The sequence below is a fragment of the Sus scrofa genome, chromosome 5 (genome assembly GCF_054392235.1).
Source record: "Sus scrofa isolate SSC_HxYL_T2T_F1_AM1 chromosome 5, Sscrofa_HxYL_maternal_Yorkshire_Landrace_v2.0, whole genome shotgun sequence".
NCBI lineage: Eukaryota > Metazoa > Chordata > Mammalia > Artiodactyla > Suidae > Sus > Sus scrofa.
Window position 1 is genome coordinate 87,226,462 of NC_139387.1, and position 18,836 is coordinate 87,245,297.

The 18,836-nt window shown below is 46.5% G+C and overlaps 1 protein-coding gene across 3 annotated transcripts in view; it reads right to left on the reverse strand.

Moving 5' to 3' along the window:
• Window positions 1-18,836, reverse strand: part of CHST11 (carbohydrate sulfotransferase 11) — a 278,993-nt gene that overhangs the window by 193,331 nt on the left and 66,826 nt on the right. The window lies entirely within an intron of this gene.

Below are 18,836 nucleotides of genomic sequence, written 5' to 3' on the forward strand. Positions count from 1 at the left end.
CACAGCTTGAGCAGTCAGAAATATAAACCCAAACATTCTGATTCCAGAGCCTCTGCTGTGTCAGATCGACCATGAACCAGCGATGCTAGCACATGGGAGCAAAGGCATGCAATCTACTGCTTAATGACCTGCCGTGGCTGCACAGATTCCTCTTTTGGCCCAAGACGTTTTGTCACTCAGAAATCCTGTTTGCTCATTCTTCTTGGACCCCCTCACCCCCATCTTGGCCATAATATCAGGTGCTAGCATTTGTTAACGGAGATGCACCCATCTCTGTTCTAAGACTTATCCAACCTGAATGGAAAATCGTGCTGTTCCAGGCGCCAGCAGGCCTGCATTTGGCTCCTTCCTGTGCTAATTACCTACTTGAAAACCTGAAGACTTGGACTCCAATTCACTTGGCAAGCAGCTCATCTTCTTGGCCCATCTGCCTGTAACTACACAGCCCCTTTTCTGGGGCTGCATTCCTTTACTGTACCTGCTGCTTGGGAAGATCTTATGATTTGGACTGCTCCATTTACTCCCTCATCACAGACAATTCCGCTGGCATCCTTACCACAAACCATCCTCCTTTAGACGCAGCAAGAGAAAAAAGCATTCGTATTGGCTGGAGTGGCCAAAAGACTTGAGTCCTTTATTAGCAGTAGTTTTTTAAATAGAAAAAAATACTTGGAGGCTCTGGTGTCTCGATGACACATGTCAGCTTCAGAAATCCTGATCTGCAAAGAAAGGCATCTGTCTGGTTGGGAAATCGAAGCCTAACTGGTGCTGTGTTAGTGAAGGCGCAGCCTAGGGCTGGATTTGTCATGGCAAGTTTGTGCTCACTCCCCAACCAAGTGCCAGCTACCCAAAGGGAACACAGCTGGTCCTATTGCCACTTCTCTCTGGACTTTTTCTTTGGCTTTGTTCTGTTCTTAGCCAGGAGAGAAGTGGTTGGACCAAATTGGTGATGGAACTTTTCTCCACCCTGGAAAAAGAAACTTCCAGCTGCTGCACACACCCCTCTCTGGGGCAGCATTTCAATTCCTTTTGTCAACATGTGCAGAAGCACAACCCAGGCTTTCGGAGTTCCCATCATGGCTCAGCGGAAACCAATCTGACTAGGAACCATGAGGATGCAGGTTCGATCCCTGGCCTCGCTCAATGGGTTAAGGATCCAGCCTTGCCGTGAGCTGTGGTGTAGGTCGCAGTCTCAGCTCGGATCTGGCATTGCTATGGCTGTGGCGTAGGCTGGCAGCTGTAGCTCTGATTCAACTCCTAGCCTGGGAACCTCCATATGCCGCAGGTTTGCCATGGATGCGGCCCTAAAAAGACAAAAAACAAAAAACAAAAAAACCCCAAGCTTTCCAGATCAATCTGAAATAATGAGAACTAAAACTGATCCCTTAGAGTTTGATGACCTTGGGCAGGTCACAAGTGGACCCTCATCCCTAGGGAAGTGGGTAAGTGCAGGCTTGGGCTCTGGGGCCAGAATGTCTGGGTTCGAATCCTGATTCTGTCACTTACCAAGTACAATCTCAAATGAGTTACTTAATCTTTGTATGTTTTCATGTCCCGAGTTCTAGCATCTACCCTCAGAACACTGTTGAAAGGAATCAAACTGTACATTTTATGTGCAAAAAATTTAGTTTTGTTTGTAATTAATGTTACTTACTATTATTGGCATCCCCAGATCTTGGGAGAACTATGAAAAAATGTATTTATTTTTCTTTTTAGGACTGCACCTGTGGCAAATGAACGTTCCCAGGCTAGGGATCGAGTGGGACCTGCAACTGCCAGCCTACACCACAGCCACAGCAATGCAGGATCCAAGCCACATCTGCGACCTACACCACAGCTCATGGCAGCACCAGATACTTAACCCACTGAGCAAGGCCACAGACTGAACTTGCATCCCCATGGATACTAGTTGGGTTCCATGAGGAACTCCCAGGAAAAAAAAGAAAAAAGAAAAAAATTTAGAACAGAGTTTTCATTCAATAAATATTGAACTCCCAGGAACTACAGGAACTCCCAGGAAAAAAGAAAAGAAAAAAATTTAGAACAGAGTTTTCATTCAATAAATATTAGTTTCCCTCTCAAAAAAAAAAAAAAAAAAATAGGGAGGGGGGGAGTTCCAGTCATGGCTCAGCAGAAATGAATCTGACTCGGAACTATGAGGCTGCAGGTTCGATCCCTGGCCTCACTCAGTGGGTTAAGGAGCCAGCGTTGCTGTGAGCTGTGGTGTAGGTCACAGACACAGCTCAGATTCTGCGTTGCTGTGGCCGTGGCGCAGGCTGGCAGCTGTAGATCTGATTTGATCCCTAGCCTAGGAACCTCCATATGCTGTGGGTGCGGCTCTTAAAAAAAAAAAAAAAAAAAAAAAGTACCTTAATATCCATTTGCTCTATATTTAAGTCCGGGTTTCTAGATTTTCAATCAACCAAGTGTGTGCCCAGCAGAAGACAAGGACTGCTATTCTCAAAAACCTGACTCACGGTGCTTTTTCTCCTTCCACCCTTCATGGGAACACAGTCCACATTCATTCAAAGAAGGAAACCTGGGGCAACTCTGCAAAGGAACGCTGAGACGATGGATCGGTTCCAAGGTCACAATACGGGAGTCCGGCAAAGCCAGGAGACAGACCGCCCCAACCCTCAGGAGGCCACTGGCTCATAGTCTTCAAACCTCAATGCACAACATGGCAGAGACATTAAGAACACAATCAATTGATTTTTTTTTTCTAATTTGTAACAAAACACGCCTTGGTCCTTTCTCCTTTCACTCTGCAGGGTAACAGCAAGGATGCCCAACCAGGATTTAGGCCCCGGCTCAGAGGCTTCCTGCTTTCCAAAGAGATGATCCAAGCAAGAAGGACTGTGTGCCCCCCCTCACAACACCTCCCACTGCTCAGAACAAGGATGCTGCGTAGCCGGATCTAACAAACGGCACCTCCCCATCTTTCAGCCACAGGGCAAAACGATGGCAGGCTTCTGAACAACACAGCTGCTGCAAAAAGGCCAGCATCCACTCCACAGAAATTTACTCTAGTGATGCAGAGGAGGTTGGCAATGCCTTTATTATTTTGAGAAACAAACAAACAAAAGGACCAAATTTGGTATCTTGGCAGAAGGATTCTGACCACCACTGTTGATGGTTTCAGCTCAAACTTCGGATTTCTACAGCAGCAGAACAAATGCCCTCCGCTCCCCCATCCCCATCCAGCTGTCCATTTTCCTAGGCTGACACGGGGCACGGCCTCTACAGTTTGTACTTTCCTCCAATATCCGTAACGCTGCTCTTTCTGAGCCAAAAGCCCACGGAGGCCAGTTGGCCAACATCGTCTTGAGAATCAGGAAGCGTCTCTTCAGAAATCCTACCTACGAACACGCATCAGTTCTTTTCACACCTCTTAACTGGTACCCAGAGTGAGCGAAGGGGAAAAAGAGCCACAATTGGCCCACGTGAGTGAACTCCGTCACTAGGATGAGGAAGGAGGGGTGGGGGCGGGAGGTGGCGGTGAGTAAAAAGCAGCAGGTGACTTTTAGTGACTGTCACTGTGTGTCTCATGAAGCTACAGACAGACAAAGGACCTCAGGCAGCATTCAACCCAATGGCTTCATTTCCCTCGTTTGACACTTCCTGTAAGGCTAGGCTGATGCCAGCGTAGGAAGGAGGGTGAGGACCACAATCCTGGGCAGAAAAATGGTAAAGGCATCAGAGGCGGGAAGAGAGCATGATGCCCCTCCCTCCACCCAGGAACCAATGAAAACACAGCAACTGTGACCTATTGACAAAAACACCTGCGCTACTCATGTATAAACCTGGAAACAGACCCAGAGTCCTCTTCCTCTGTCCAGCCCACCTTGGTCCATGGGACCTCCCAGAGGCTGAGTGCCATCATCGACCCTTCTGCAAGGCGGCCCCCGGCCCCAAAATGTTCTCTTGGGAATTACGGCTCCTTGGACCACCGTGACTGCCACTGGATCTGAGGAGTGAATCTATTTTTTGACTAAGTAACGAAGCCACAGAGCCCCCGAAGATCCCAAAGAAATGAAAGGATACTCATGATGAAAATGCCTCTTCCCTCCTCCCCTCCACCCACCCTAGGCAACCACCGTCTAGTCAGAAGTATTCACAGAACACAGCCGGTGTGCTAGAACACTGTGCTTCTTGGCCCTGGACAGTTTCATATCATCACTGATACCAGTTTCTGTGCGTCCGCCCCAAAGGGTCTGTGCTTATCCTGGCGAGTTGGATGCATGCGCATCCACCCACTGAGCAAGGGCAGGGACCGAACCCACAACCTCATGGTTCCTAGTCAGATTCGTTAACCACTGCGCCATGACAGGAACTCCGACATACACCACATTTTGTTTATCCATTCATTTTCAATGGACATTTGGGTTGTTTCCAAATATTTCACTATTATGTATAATGCTGTTATAAATAGTGGTGTTCAAATACCTGTTCAAGTCCCTGCTTTCAGATCGTCTGAAGTGAATTCACCCAGAAGCGAATTGCACGAGTAATTCGACATCAAAGTCTTGAGGACCCGCCACGCTGGTTTTCATGACACCTGCATGGGGAGTCTTGCTAAGACCAATGTGTGCATCCTTCAGACGCTCTGCAGTGCCATTTTAAAACACGTCACTACTTCCAGTTAAGGAAAAGTGAAATCACTTATTAATCCCCACTTGATCCTTCATATCCAAGATTCTGAATAACGGACATGAGAATTGCTAGAAAGTAAATGGTATCATTGCATGATTACTTAAGGTCTAACAACAGTTCGTCTGATGGTCATGACTCCTGAGAGACTTCTTTCCCTTCTGGTCAGCAGTCCTGAAATAACTTTCACTGCTCTTTCCTCTGCTGTTTTCCCATTTTCCACAGGATGTGGTACAAAGAGCGAGGGTGTCTCTCAAATGTTGAGCACGTGCATTGAGTAAATATCCCATCTTCAACGGGGGATTCGAAAGGAAAAGACAATGGCCAAAATTCTATTTCAGAACATCCACAGGGCCACCACGGAGATTTTCTTTTTTTTTTTGGTCTTTTTGCCTTTTCTTGGGCTGCTCCCGTGGCATATGGAGGTTCCCAGGCTAGGGGTCGAACTGGAGCTGTACCCATCGGCCTATGCCAGAGCCACAGCAACGAGGGATCCGAGCTGCATCTGCAACCTACGCCACAGCTCATGGCAACGCCGGATCGTTAACCCACTGAGCAAGGCCAGGGATCGAACCTGCAACCTCATGGTTCCTAGTCGGATTCATTAACCACTGAGCCACGAAGGGAACTCCACGAAGATTTTCTTAAAGTTAAAAGAACTGCTTCATAAATGTCAGACAAGAAAGTTTAAAAAGCTGAAAAGAGAACATTCCCATTATTTCTGCTTCGGAGCTTACAGGCGAGCCGAGCATGGATCACTTTGAATAGAACAGGTCTTGCAGACCCTGAGAAGAAACCCGCCAAAGGGCTGTTAAGGCAGCTTGTCATTGAAGATGTGAGTGTCTCAGTCACGTGATCAATCACTCTACAGGTTGACACCACTCCTGGAGGTCACCTTCAAGGACTTTGGCATCGGAGTTCCCGTCGTGGCTCTGGTTAACAAACCCAAGGAGCATCCATGAGGGACGCAGGTTCCATCTCTGGCCTTGCTCAGTGGGTTAAGGATCCGGCATTGCCATGAGCTGTGGTGTAGATCACAGATGCTGCTCGGATCCCACGTTGCTGTGGCTGTGGTGTAGGCCGGTGGCTGTAGCTCTGAGTTGACCCCCAGCTTGGGAACCTCCATATGCTGAGAGCGCAGCCCTTAAAAAAAAAAAGCCAAGGACTTTGGCATCAACAGAGCAAAGGCAAAGACTGCCAGTTAATCACCAAAGGAGGACAGCATGACCGGGCAGATGAAAACTTTTTAACTCTGTGTGTGTGTGTGTTTAATACAAAACAAAACCAAAAAGAGCTGCTGGATATAAGCCCAGAGACTTTTCTTACTTTGAACACATTCTGTGGAATAAAAATGTGTGTCTCATTTTGATCCTTGTTCTCACCAGCTAGTATGTGGGATACTTGAGGAACGTGGGCTCTTCTAAAAAGCATTTGCGAGTTCTGCCACTGGCTCTTTGCTTTTGCTCTCCAAAGGCGGCAAGATGAAAAAGTTTTTCTGACCTGACCTTAACCTTAACTCAGGAAGCAAAATCTTAAGAGGCAAAGTTTGTGTTCCATTCCACTGCTCCCATCCAACACACACACACACACACACACACACACACACACACACACACAATTAGATAAGACCGTGTTTCCTGGATGATGCCTTCTAGGGTATCATACTTGTTCCTGGCTCACCCCGGATCCTCTGCAGCCCTCACCTCTGGTCTCATTAGCTTTGTAATTAGAGTGGATAAAGCCTTGGCATTCCTAGACCAAACACTGTGTTTTCACCCAGGTGTGACTTTCCCCAAAGGTCCTTGACATGTTGACACGTCGTCAATTGTTTCTGATTTTTTGTCGAGGCCCAAATCTGAGTCAGGAGCACCCAGTTGAGGGTCAGGGAGGCAAGGAGAGTGGCCTCCGGTCCCCAGACATCCAACCTTATGGCATAAGGTTTCTCTCTCTTACACACACTCTCTTCCTCCCATTCTTTCTTCGCAAAAATACAGCTCTCCCCCAAAAAGCTGCCTGCCAGAGCTATGGATATAGAAGCAAAGCTAAAATTAAAAAGTCTAGGAATCAACGGCTCTTAGCTTAAAAATGGTGACGTCCCCTAAATCTGAGATGCTACCTATTTTCTTCTTATGGATCCTAAATTGCAATAAAATTTTAAAACACAGGTCACTATAATGGCAAGTTTTACTTATTAATGTTATTGATGACCTTTATTCCTGTATTTCCCTATTAAGAGTTGGAAAAGATAGCTCAAGTTTTTCCGATTATGCTTTACTACGTATCATCTTATTCGGCTGGCAAGTCTGGGGTCTACGAGAGGGTCTTTAGATGCCTCTCTCCTGAAGGGCACAGGTCCTGAATTGTCCTGGCTTCTCAGTCCCATACCGAACTGAGCTCTTCCACCTTCCTTCCGAGCATCTTATAATTCCACTGGGCGGCCATCCAACTCTTAGAAGATATTGCCTATTTTAATCAGTTCATCTTGGAGTTCCCCGGTGGCCTAGTAGGTTATAGATCCGGTGTTGTCACTACTGTGGCATGGGTTCGACAGCCGGCCCAGGAACTTCTGCATGCTGCAGGCAGGGCCAAAAAAAAAAAAAATCAACGGTTCATATCTTGTCCCTATAGTGACACCGTTTTTCATCTGCGTGCCTCTACTTTTAACTCAGAAACTATGGCAGTTGTATTTGTAATAAATGCTAGGTTTGGGGCCTCGCCTGCATTATCTTATCAAAGCCTCACAGGGAGGTACCAGTATTATTACCTACATTTTACAGAAGCATAGACAGAGAAGGGAAGTAACTTGCCCAGGGTCACACACTGCCCAAGGTCTGACAGTGGGCAGGTGCTGAGCCAGGAATCAAGGACCCTCTGCTATCGCAGAAAGAGAGGGCTGTGTGGAATTATCAGCTAGCACAAGCACCAGGAAGGAACAGTCCCACAGAAAACCACTGGCCTTCCAAATCCCATTGCCCAGCTCTGTAATTTACGAGCTGTACAACCTCGGGCACGATTTCTCCGAGCGCTACAATTCTCTGTGCCTCAGTTTCTCCATCTGTAAAATGAGGACAAGGATAGCACCTGCCCTGTGGGGTTAAGAGTTGGCATATGTTCAATGCGAAGACTGTGTCTGGGGTGTGTGTGTGTGTCGATGTGAGCCTTTGGTGTCATCACTGTGAGCTTCTTAGGCCTCCATCGCTCAACATCAGCCCTCCTCAAAACACAGACAATAAATGCTCCCCAGCGAGGGATACTGTAATACTGACCGTGCCTGTGGACTGGATATCAGGTACCTCATCCCAAAGGCCAAGGCATTTGGCCAACTGACCTATAATGTTTATACAGAGGAGCCATGGTTCTTTCCGTAAAGGAAACCTAGTGGCGAAAAGAAATAGGGTGGCTTTGAATAAGACGTAGGATGTCCCGAGTGCTGAATAAAGGTATGGACAACATTTTAAAAAACAAAACACACAACTTCTCTTGAATGTACTCCTGAGTATAGGCGACAGATAATGACCTCCTCCCACAGAACATGGTATGGAAAGGGGGTGAGGGGAGACAACCCCCTAACATTGAAACGTGATGAACATGAGCCCAGCCAGGTGACCAAAGTCAAAATCAACAGCTGTTAAGGCCTCTGCTGTAAGGTGAGAGTACACACCCTGGGTGCGATGCGCAAACAGTGGCAATTTACCTCTGTGGACTTCCTCCCCAAACCCCAGACAATTCATGAGAAAAACGTCCAACAAGTGCCAACTGAGGCATAGTCTGCACAAGACCAATACACCTTGAAAGGACCCAGATCCCCAAAACAAGGGGTGTCTCAGAAACTGTCACAGCTACATGCCTAAGAAGACGTGACAACTAAACATACTGTGGTCTCACGTGGGGGATCCTGGACCAGAAGAAGAACATAAGGTAAAAACTAAGGAAATTGTTATAAATCAACTACCCTTTCATTTTAAAAATGGAAAAACTAGAAGTTGAAATAAAATATCGACTTTAGTTAATACTAATGCACTGACATGGGTTCATCGGTTGTAACAAACGTACCACACTAAGTTTAAAGGTTAAGGGGAGGAACTGGGTTGGGGTCTGTGGGAACTCTGTACTGTCTTCACTAAATGTACCAACTTTCCTCTAAATCTAAAGCTATTCCAAAAGTTAAAGTACACTTAAAAAGATGGGTTTTTTAAAACATCTGTTGAACAGCCAATTCAAAACCTCAGGGACCAGGCAGAGCATAAATTCGTCTACAGTTTTCTTGTGAGTGTCATGGTTTTTCCTTTATTTTTTATTTTATTTTATTTTTTTTTTGTCTTTTTTCCTTTTCTAGGGCTGTACCCACAGCATATGGAGGTTCCCAGGCTAGGGGTCCAATCAGAGCTGTAGCTGCCAAGCCTGTGCCAGAGCCATGGCAACACGGGATCTGAGCTGTGTCTGTGATCTACACCACAGCTCACGGCAACGCCGGATCCTTAACCCAGTGAGCAAGGCCAGGGATCGAAGCTGCAACCTCATGGTTCCCAGTCGGATTCGTTAACCACTGAGCCACGACGGGAACTCCAATGAGTGTCGTGGTTTAGTGAGAGGCAGTGATCCAGCTTCTAGAAGACAGAGGTAAGATTTCAAGCAGGATCATCAGACCTCAGAGCCCACCCAGGTAATACGTGACCTCATTCCCGCTAACATGACGGAAGCCCATGTGACGACTGCGGAAGTGGTGCTAATTCAATGCAAGGCCCTCAGGAGGCCTGTGGTTAAAGAGTCCCACCTGACCGGCTGTGTCCACGGTCAACCCCAGCCCAGCGCCCTAGGATTTGTTGTTTTAGAGCTTTTGTGTCTCAGGACCACACCCCAATCCAAGACAACATCTTCCCAAGTTGATGGGCCATTGAAGCCAAATTGAAATAGATTTAGGAGTTCCCATCGCAGCTCAGAGGTCATGAATCCAACTAGTATCCATGAGGACGCGGGTTCAATCCCTGGCCTCCCTCAGTGAGTTAAGGATCCGGTGTTGCTGTGAGCTGTAGTGTAGGTCGCAGGCGCAGCTCAGATCTCGTGTTGCTGTGGCTGTGGTGTAAACCGGCTGCCACAGCTCCAATTCAACCCCGAGCCAGGGAACTTCCCTATGCTGCAGGAGTGGCCCTAAAAAATAATAAATAAATAAATAGAATAGATTCGGGTTTTTCATTTTCCATCTCATTCCAAAGTGACACGGTGATGGATACCGGCCCCTTCTCAGCAACTACTCCTTTCGTTCCGCACACCTGTGTGCCGCGTGGTTATGCCCCCAAACCGCGGTCGTGGACTTGCCCGAACCTGACTGACAGCAAAGACGCTGTCTCATAATAGGCTTCTAAAAGAATGCTCCCCCGAGGAGCTCCTGTTTTGACTGCTGCCTCTGACTCACCTTTCCAAAGGTCAAGGATTTTCAGCTAGAGATGCTAGTGCTAGACACTAGCTCTGTCAACCGTCAGACAGGTTCCAGGCACAGAGAGAAGGGGCACAGAGGAAAACAAAGACAAAGCAGACGGAAGCCTCTTTCCAAACCCATCAGCAGGAGAAACAGGACATAAAGAGCACCATTACATCGCTAAGAACCACCACCAAGTACCCTCTGCCTAGCTCTTGGGTGAGTATTTTACAAATCATCTCCCGTCTAAAGCTTGAAAAATCCCTATGAAGTTGTGGCTGTTCTCTCCACTTTACAGACGAGGAAAGTGAGGCAGAGAAACATAACTTCCGAGCAGCAGAGCCAAGATAAGGGCGGCTGTGAGATCCTGAACCTGGACTCCTTGCACTCCAAGCAGGAAACCGTGGTACAGGGCTCACTGGCTAAAGCGCTAACAGAGAAGGACAGTGGAGAAAAGGGGCAGCAGTTTATACAAGGACGTGGCGTGGGCAGGCCAGGGCTGAGATGCTGCATTTCTAACACCTAACAACAGTGCTGCTGGTGCTACTGGTCCTCAGACCACACTCTGCGTAGGAAGGAACCCTTACCAGGCAACAAAGGCCATTAACTCACAGAGAGTTCTATATGAAGGAGAGACTGGCCTCGTAAGCTTTACATCCTGGGTTTATGGACACCAACACCAGATGTAAAGTAGATGAAATTGGTCTTAATCGGCCCCAAAAGGATCTAAGAAAGCACCCACTATCATTTTTCTCTTTTTATTTTTATTGCAATTTTTTTATGGCCACATCTGCTGCATATGGAAGTTTCTAGGCTAGGGGTCAAATTGGAGCCGCAGCTGTCGGCCTATGCCACAGCAATGCGGGATCCGAACCGCATCTGTTAACTTATGCCACAGCTTGAAGCCATGCTGGATCTTTCACCCATGGAGCGAGGCCAGGGATCGAACCCGCATCCTCACAGAGACAATGCCAGGTCCTTAACCTGCTGAGCCATAATGGGAACTCCCCCACGTTCATTTTCCATGAACGCCAAGTTACCATTTCTCAGCCTTTCTGAACCTATGTCCCTTGGTGCTTTCCCAGTCCGTCTTGTCCATACTGGGCCAGGAGACTTGTCCAGCTTTACTCTCTGTATTATACATGGTATTATATATATAACAAATTGAATTGATGTGCTTTATCAAATTACGGCCTTGCCCCCATTTCCAATGCACATCCCCTCTAAATATTGCTGACCTTCCCCTGAAAATAGCTGAACTAAGAGATGCCATAAAGGAAAGTGAATGTCCTATAATAAAAAGGATTGTCCTTCGCCATCTAACTCTATGTGGGATTCTAGAATGAATCTGATTGTTAACACAGTCCAGAGCCAAGATCGCTTTCATATGTATACGTATAAATTACATTTCCTATAGCACCATAACCCACTACATGATTGTGTTTTGGCAATAAGACCCTGATTCGTAACTCTGAGGGTACCTCTGGGTAAAGACAGATCATCACAGGCACATGAGGCTGTGTACTTTCGAACCTCCCCAAAGTGCCCCATCTGCTCCGTGTACCCATATGGATTTAATTTTAGTGCACATGGAGCCACCTTGGCAACAGGAGAGGAGCAGATATTTTCAAATGCCTCCTCGGTCCCACAATGTAAGGTTTATGCTCCTTGAGGTAAGCAACATTCCACATGGCTTCTGGAATGCAGCGCAGTCAAAGAGCCAGTGTGAGATCTGGCCCTGAGGTTTAAGGACACGCAGACCCCATTGGGATGAGCAGGTTAGAACACCCGGACAGTAAGACCCTATGGTGCCGGGACAGTTGGCAGTTAAGACCCAAGTGCGGGGTGACCCGTGCAGCACCGAGGGCAGACACACCCAAAGACGGATTGCCACCCAGACAGAGGACCACGTCTGACCCTGATGCCTTCATTTTAGATTCTTCGGCCATTGCTCCCCCAATCCACCCTGAGGTCCAGGAAGAGGAGGGAGTCTCTGGGGGAGGTCAAGGTCACAGCCCCTGGCCGGTAACAGCCCACGGGCTCCGAAGAGCAGCAAGGCCCCCTCAGAAGGCACAGTTTGCCATCTTTTCATGTTGACAAGCTTTCTGACAAGAACTAGCTCCCACCAGGAGTGACTTTACAACCCAGGATGATGCAGTCTCCTCGGCAGAATCTGTGCCCCAGAAAGAGGTTTTACAGAAATGCAAATGTGTCAGGTTTTGAAACAAATGCTACTTTAAAAAAATAATAATAAATGTAGAATTCACATCTTCAATTACCTAATGAAGATAGGGTGGGACAGCTTAATCACAACCTCGGCTCCTGTGAACAAAGAATCATGGAACTCCTTAATAATACAAACATAAAAAATCTTCGCCCGTATGTTCTGGTGCTTAATAAACCAGGAGGCAAATGAAAAATAATCAAAACAAAAGCTCCCAAGAAATCAATCTACACACTCATTCCATTTTTCAATCTGGCAGATGGGCGATGAGCACGGCAGCAACCACACAGAGCCAAGGCGGGATCACCCCCGAATCCCTCCTTTCTGGAAGGAAGTATTAGGATGGTAACAGTTTCTCTCAACATCTTCAATGGGATCTGCTGGAATCCACCCACCCTGCAAGCCTCGGGTACCTGTTTCTCATGTGATCCAAACGAATGTGAAAATCCCTCTGCGCTAAGCCAAACGTTCAGTGAAATGGAAATTGCTACACAGGAACCCATGATCGGCAAATGACTAACTGCCGCTTGGAAAAATAGTTTCGGAAACAGGTTCTTGCTCGATTTCCCTGACTCGGAGGGAAGAAGAGGGAAGAAGCTCCATCTTGAGAATTGCTCGGGAAACCACAGACTGTTTCAGGGCCAACGTCTTCACGTGGGGTGTCTATTACACCATCAAAGAAAAGGGGAACCAAAGACAGCACCCCCTGATACCCATCTTGGCCCTCTTCCTCCGTAATAAAACATTCTCAACTAAGACACCGAACTTGTCACACAAATTTTGAATAAGTTGGTTGGCTCAGTAAGTTTATTTACTTACTTAAGACGTGGTATCGATATTACATGAATAATTTTGCGGGGGGGGGGGGGAAGAAGTCAGTTACTTCCAAATGAATCCTACCAAATGCCAAGAAAACCACATTTTAGGGCCCTAGGGTGTTTTTTGGTTGTTTTGTTTTGTTTAAGAGCATCTTGAACTAACCCAAGACCTTCTTTGTATTATGGGATGACTTTAATCCCACTTAAAGGACTGGGAGGAGGGCACATTTTTATTTCATTCCCAAGAAATGCCTGGGGTGGTTGGGTTGGGAGTGGTTGGAGGAAGGTGGTCAAAAGGTATGAGCTTGCACTTATAAATAAGTACTAGGGGTGTAACACGACTGCAGTTAACACTGCTGTGTGACACGGGAAAGCTCTTAAAAGAACAGACCCTAAGAGTTCTCATCACAGGGAGAACTTCTTTTCACCTACATGAGATGATGGATATTAACGAAACCAGTTGTGATAATCACTTCACAATATATGTAAAATCAAACCATCCTTCTGTATGCCTTAAACTTAATAATGTATGTCAATGATTTCTTTGTAAAACTAGAAGAAGAAAAAAAAAAACTGCTGCATAATTAAAATCAAAAAAGAAGGAGCAGGAGTTCCCTTTGTGGCTCAGTGGTTAACGAATCCAACTAGGATCCATGAGGATGCGAGTTCGATCCCTGGCCTCGCTCAGAGGGTTAAGGATCCGGCATTGCCATGAGCTATGGTGTAGACTGCAGACGTGGCTCAGATGCTGCGTTGCTGTGGCTGTGGTGTAGGCCGGAGGCGACAGCTCCAATTTAACCCCCAGCCTGGGAACTTCCATATGCCGTGGGTACAGCCCTAAAAAGCAAAAAAGAAGAAGAAGAAGAGAAACAATGAATGAAGAAGCAAAGAGGGAAGGGAGGGGAGGAAGAAGAAGAAAGAAAGGAAAAGAAATGCCTTCATATCACCAGCCTAAGCACAATTGGAAAGTAAACGTGTTAAGAATCGGTTCATAATGCCAAAAACTCTCCTGCTCATTTATTTCTCTATTTAATCTGTCTTGGTTGGCAAATCCAGATCAAAGAGTCGGCGGGACACACCCAACCATGAAAATAAGACGATGAAAGTGCTCTAAATTTTAGTCAACCTCCCTACCCAATGTGTTTCCAACGGTCATTTTTTTTCTGAATCAGAGAAAATTAAACTCGTGAGACCTATCCCGTAATATTTCACAAAATATCGACACTTTCACATCAGACACCAAGATGAAGGGCGAGAAAGTGCAAATCCAATGGAACTGTCACGACGGGCAAGTGCAATCATGTCCGCAGATAAAGCTTTCAGTTCTCAACCTGGGGCTCCCCGACTTCCTCGATTCCGGTCTGTGATGCACGGCCAATGGGGGCAGGAGGCGGTGAGCACAGAAAGGGGGCAGGGTCACCATATGATGGGAACTCATAAATAAGTGTGATCAACTCTGCTGGGGAGTGTAGGGCTCCCAGTGATTGCGGGGCTGATGAAGAAAAAAAAAAAAGGGAGTTCCCATCATGGCTCAGCAGTTAATGAACCCAACTAGCATCCATGAGGATGTGGGTTCAATCCCTGACTTCACTCAGTGGGTTAAGGATCTGGTGCTGCCATGAGGTGTGGTGTAGGTGGCAAACACAGCTTGGATCCTGTGTGGCTGTGGCTCCAGTGTAGGCTGGCAGCTACAGCTCCTATTCGACTCCTAGCCTGGAAACCTCCATATGCCACAGGCGCAACCCTAAAAAGACCAAAAAATAAAAGAAGAAAGAAAGAAAGAAAAGAAAAAAAATATACGACTGAGCTTATTGGGAAGGGACTTCCTCGCAGCAGGAGACCATCCAGAGGCTTGGCTCAAGCTCCACCGTTCAAAGGAAAGGAGAACTAGGGAGGGAGTTCTCCTCTGGTGCATTTGGTTAAGGCTCCAAAGTTGCCACTGCAGCAGATCAGGTCACTGCTGGGGCGCTGGTTCAAACCCTGGTCAGGGGAACTTCACCATGCCACAGGTGTGACCAAAAATAAAAAAATAAGAGAACTAGCAAACTTTGGTGGGGCGGGGGCGTGGTGGTGGGGGGGTGTCAGCAGCAATGCCAAGCAGGCTTACTTGTCCAAGTAATGTCACTCACCTGCAGGCAGGGAGAGTCTCTGAGTCACAGAACTCCTAAGGGCAGTAGCAGCTTGGTGTGTTATAACCACAAAGCTCCACCTTATCACTGACCAACAGATGTTGGGTATAGTTTCACTGGGTATGCAAAGCAGGTAGACAGACACTAAATGGCTAAAAACCTGCTTGTCTGGGCTATTTTTAAAGCAACTGGATATGTAAAAATTTGAGTTTGATGCCGGTGGATTTTTGAGCTCATAGATCTCAGCCCGCAGTGAAGAAGTAAAAACCTTGGGGCCAACCCACAGCAGCCATCATTGGCTTATTTACATGGCGGGGGGGGGGCGTCATCACAGAGGGGGCTGTGACCTAGACCCTGAAGGACACCTTTGGCAGTCAAAAAAGCAAGGGAAGACTCTCCTGGCAGAAGGGACTGCAGAGGCAAAGGCACAGACACAGCGACGTGGGCAATGCCCAGGTCTTGCCGTTCAAGTCAATGAGACGGGCACGGAAGGCACTTAGTGGGGCTGGATGCCAGGGCATGAGGGAAGGAGGTGGCCAGAGAAAAGCCAGAAAGAAAAGAGTCGAACACACCATGTGATGCTCACATGCCAATTCTGCAGACCCATCCTGATTTCATTACCTTTAGCGGGTATCATTTGGTAGGTTACTTAAGCTATCTAGGCGCCATTTCTTCAGGTCTAAAAGAGAATCATAAATAATACCTTCTACCACGCTGCTATTCTGCTTGTTACTAATATGTTAGCAGACAACCATAGTAATGGCCTAGCCTTGGAGCCCATGCCAAGGAAGGCGGACTCCATGCTATTGACTGCAATGGAGAAAGGAGACGATTTGTTGCCAAAAACATGCCCAGGCCAGATCCATGCTGGGAGAACATGCGCGGGATGGGGGAGAGGCAGGAAACTGGGAAACCAGAAGATGACTGCAACAGTCCTGGCAGGGGATCCTGAAGGTCTGACTAGAACCGTAACAGAAGGAACAGAATGGAGAGAAATTGCCCAGCGATTTCTCAGGGAGCATCAACTGAGAGGAGAAAAGGATGAGGGAGAGATGGGGAAAAAAAAAAAAAGGACAATGACTTTCAATGCTTCTGTCTGGGGATTTCCCAGTCCCTCATCTCCATGGTCCTTCATCTTTCAAGATAAGTGACTTGGTAGAAAGAAGCAAGGTTATAATCTTAGCACAATTCTTCCTAGAAGAATGTCACTTTCTGACACCATAGTTTTTTTGTTTTTTTTTTTTTGACACCATAGTTTTAAAAGGAGAAAGGAGAAGACAGATAAGGAGGTGAGATGTGGCTAATGGAAACCATGGAGGCTGACTAGGGCTCCATGAAAAGAGCCTCCATGGGATTTATGGCAGGAAAGTGGCATCTAGCTTCCTCAACACTTTAATAAATTCTAAATCTATGTGATTTCTCCATGAACCGTCTCCACCAGGAAAGATTCTTGCAGAGCATTCAAATCATCAATAAGAGGCTATAGAACAAATCCCTTCATTTTATTTCAAGTGCCTCTGGAATAGAAGAAACTCAACCGCCACATCCTTCCAGGGCCAAGGATGTTGAGCCCATCATACCGTGGAAACCCCAAAGGAGAGTCAGGAGGCTAGATATCCAGACTAAGAACTTTGAGAAGAGCTCCATGGAGATTCTTGGCATCCTCAGGACAGGCTCACAAGCCAGTCAGTGGAAAAGGGAAACATTCCTGACCTACATTTAAAGGCAGTTAGTCTCTTTTTCTCCTTTCATCAATTTTTCCTGCAATATTTTAATTAAGCTGACAAATGCATCAAGACTTGATGATCGAGTCTCCCCTATTCCTAAAGCGCCCGTGTCTTCACCAGCTTTCGCATCCATTTTCTGTCACATGCGATATTGGAGGGCTGTGGTTGTGGCGCCATCCTCTAGGTATAAGGTGTCAGAAGAACATGGACATGGAACAAATTGTGCCATGGAAAAAAGTACAAGCTGCGATGGAAGTACAAAGAAGTACAAGCTTAGATGGTCTTAAGTGGAAGGGAAGGAGCAAATCAGGAAGTGAATTCATGGAGGATGATCTTGTAGGTTAAGAGCAGAAATGCTAATGATTGTGACAACTGCGATAATGATGGTGGTGGTGGCGGAGGTGGTAAAAACTACATTTATTGAACACTCTTGAACAGAAATCGCCAACTGATCCCTAACACTCAATCTCTCTTTTTTACATAGTAACAGAGTTTTTAGTTAAGTACCCAGCTAAAGACTAAAATTTCCCTAATTCACTTTTGAATAATATGACTAAGCTGTAGCCAGTGGAGTAAGACAGTAGGTAACTTTCAGGCCACACCCTCCACTTCCCTTTTCCCCTTCTTGGCTGGAATACAGAAGTGATGGCAGGAACTAAAGCAGCCATCTTGGACCTTGAAATAGAAGGCACATATTAAGGGCAACAAGGTAAAGGAAGCTGAGTCATTCTGCAACTTCCATAACCCTCCTGGGCCCTCTACCCTGGCCTTACGTCAGAGAGAAATAAACTTTCGTCTTTTTGAAGCAACTGTTATTTTGAGGCTCTCAAAAGAGCTGAACGAATAAAAACTCTGTGCTACATATAATGCTATATAGACTTTACATGCACTGTCTGGTTTAATCCATATGCAGCTTCATAAAGTAGCTACTATGGTTGTCTTCATTTTACCACAGGGGACACCGGGGTCCAGAGAAACAAGACTCTTGTTAGGCAAATGGCAGGATCTTATTGAACAAGCCAACCAGATTCCAGGGATTAGAATAGGACATGTCCCTGTAGAGGGAACTATATTCAGTATCTTATAACGACCTATAACGGGAAAGAAGAGACTATATATATCCCGAGTCACTTTGCTGTACACCCGAAACTAACACAACACTGTAAATCAACTATATTTTAACAAACATATACATACATATATATGTATGTATATATACGACACCTGCCTGCCACACAACCAGCCTACCCGAATCACGGAAGGAATGCGACCAACTCCCAATATTTTAGGCCAGACTTAACAACCTCTGTGGCCAAGGGTGAGTAGGCACACCTCCTTGGCTACCCTTGGCCATTCCAGACTCTGGGGAATGAACTTGCCCTTCATCTCCTTCCCCAGACTCAGGGAAGCTCAGGTGGAGACTTTGTCACCTCTCCATTTACATCCTATTTCCTCCACAGTGTGGATCTGAGCACTACAATGAAATGGGAAAGATTCTCAAGGGCTGCAGACACAGCTATTTCAGTCCAAGACAGAGGTCCTCTAAGCCCGGTGACAGGCTTGTTGCATTTCTAGGCTTCTTTTATCTTCTCTCCCCCCCTCCAAAAGGCTAGGTTCCCCTTGGTGGATCCTACAGTGCAGCACAATTCAGAAGGAATTGCAAAGTCAGTCCTGAGGATACAGCAGCACAAGGAAAGGCTGTCAAGTGCATTGACTCAAAAAACAGCCAAGTCGTCATTCTTCTCTTACCAGTTTTCAAAGCCAAGAACAACTACAAAGCCCCAATAGTACTGAGAGTGAGGAGTGATTTTAAAATTCTGTCTATCTAGACACCAAAGGAAAAGCAACATAGAGTCTGGTTCACTCATTGAC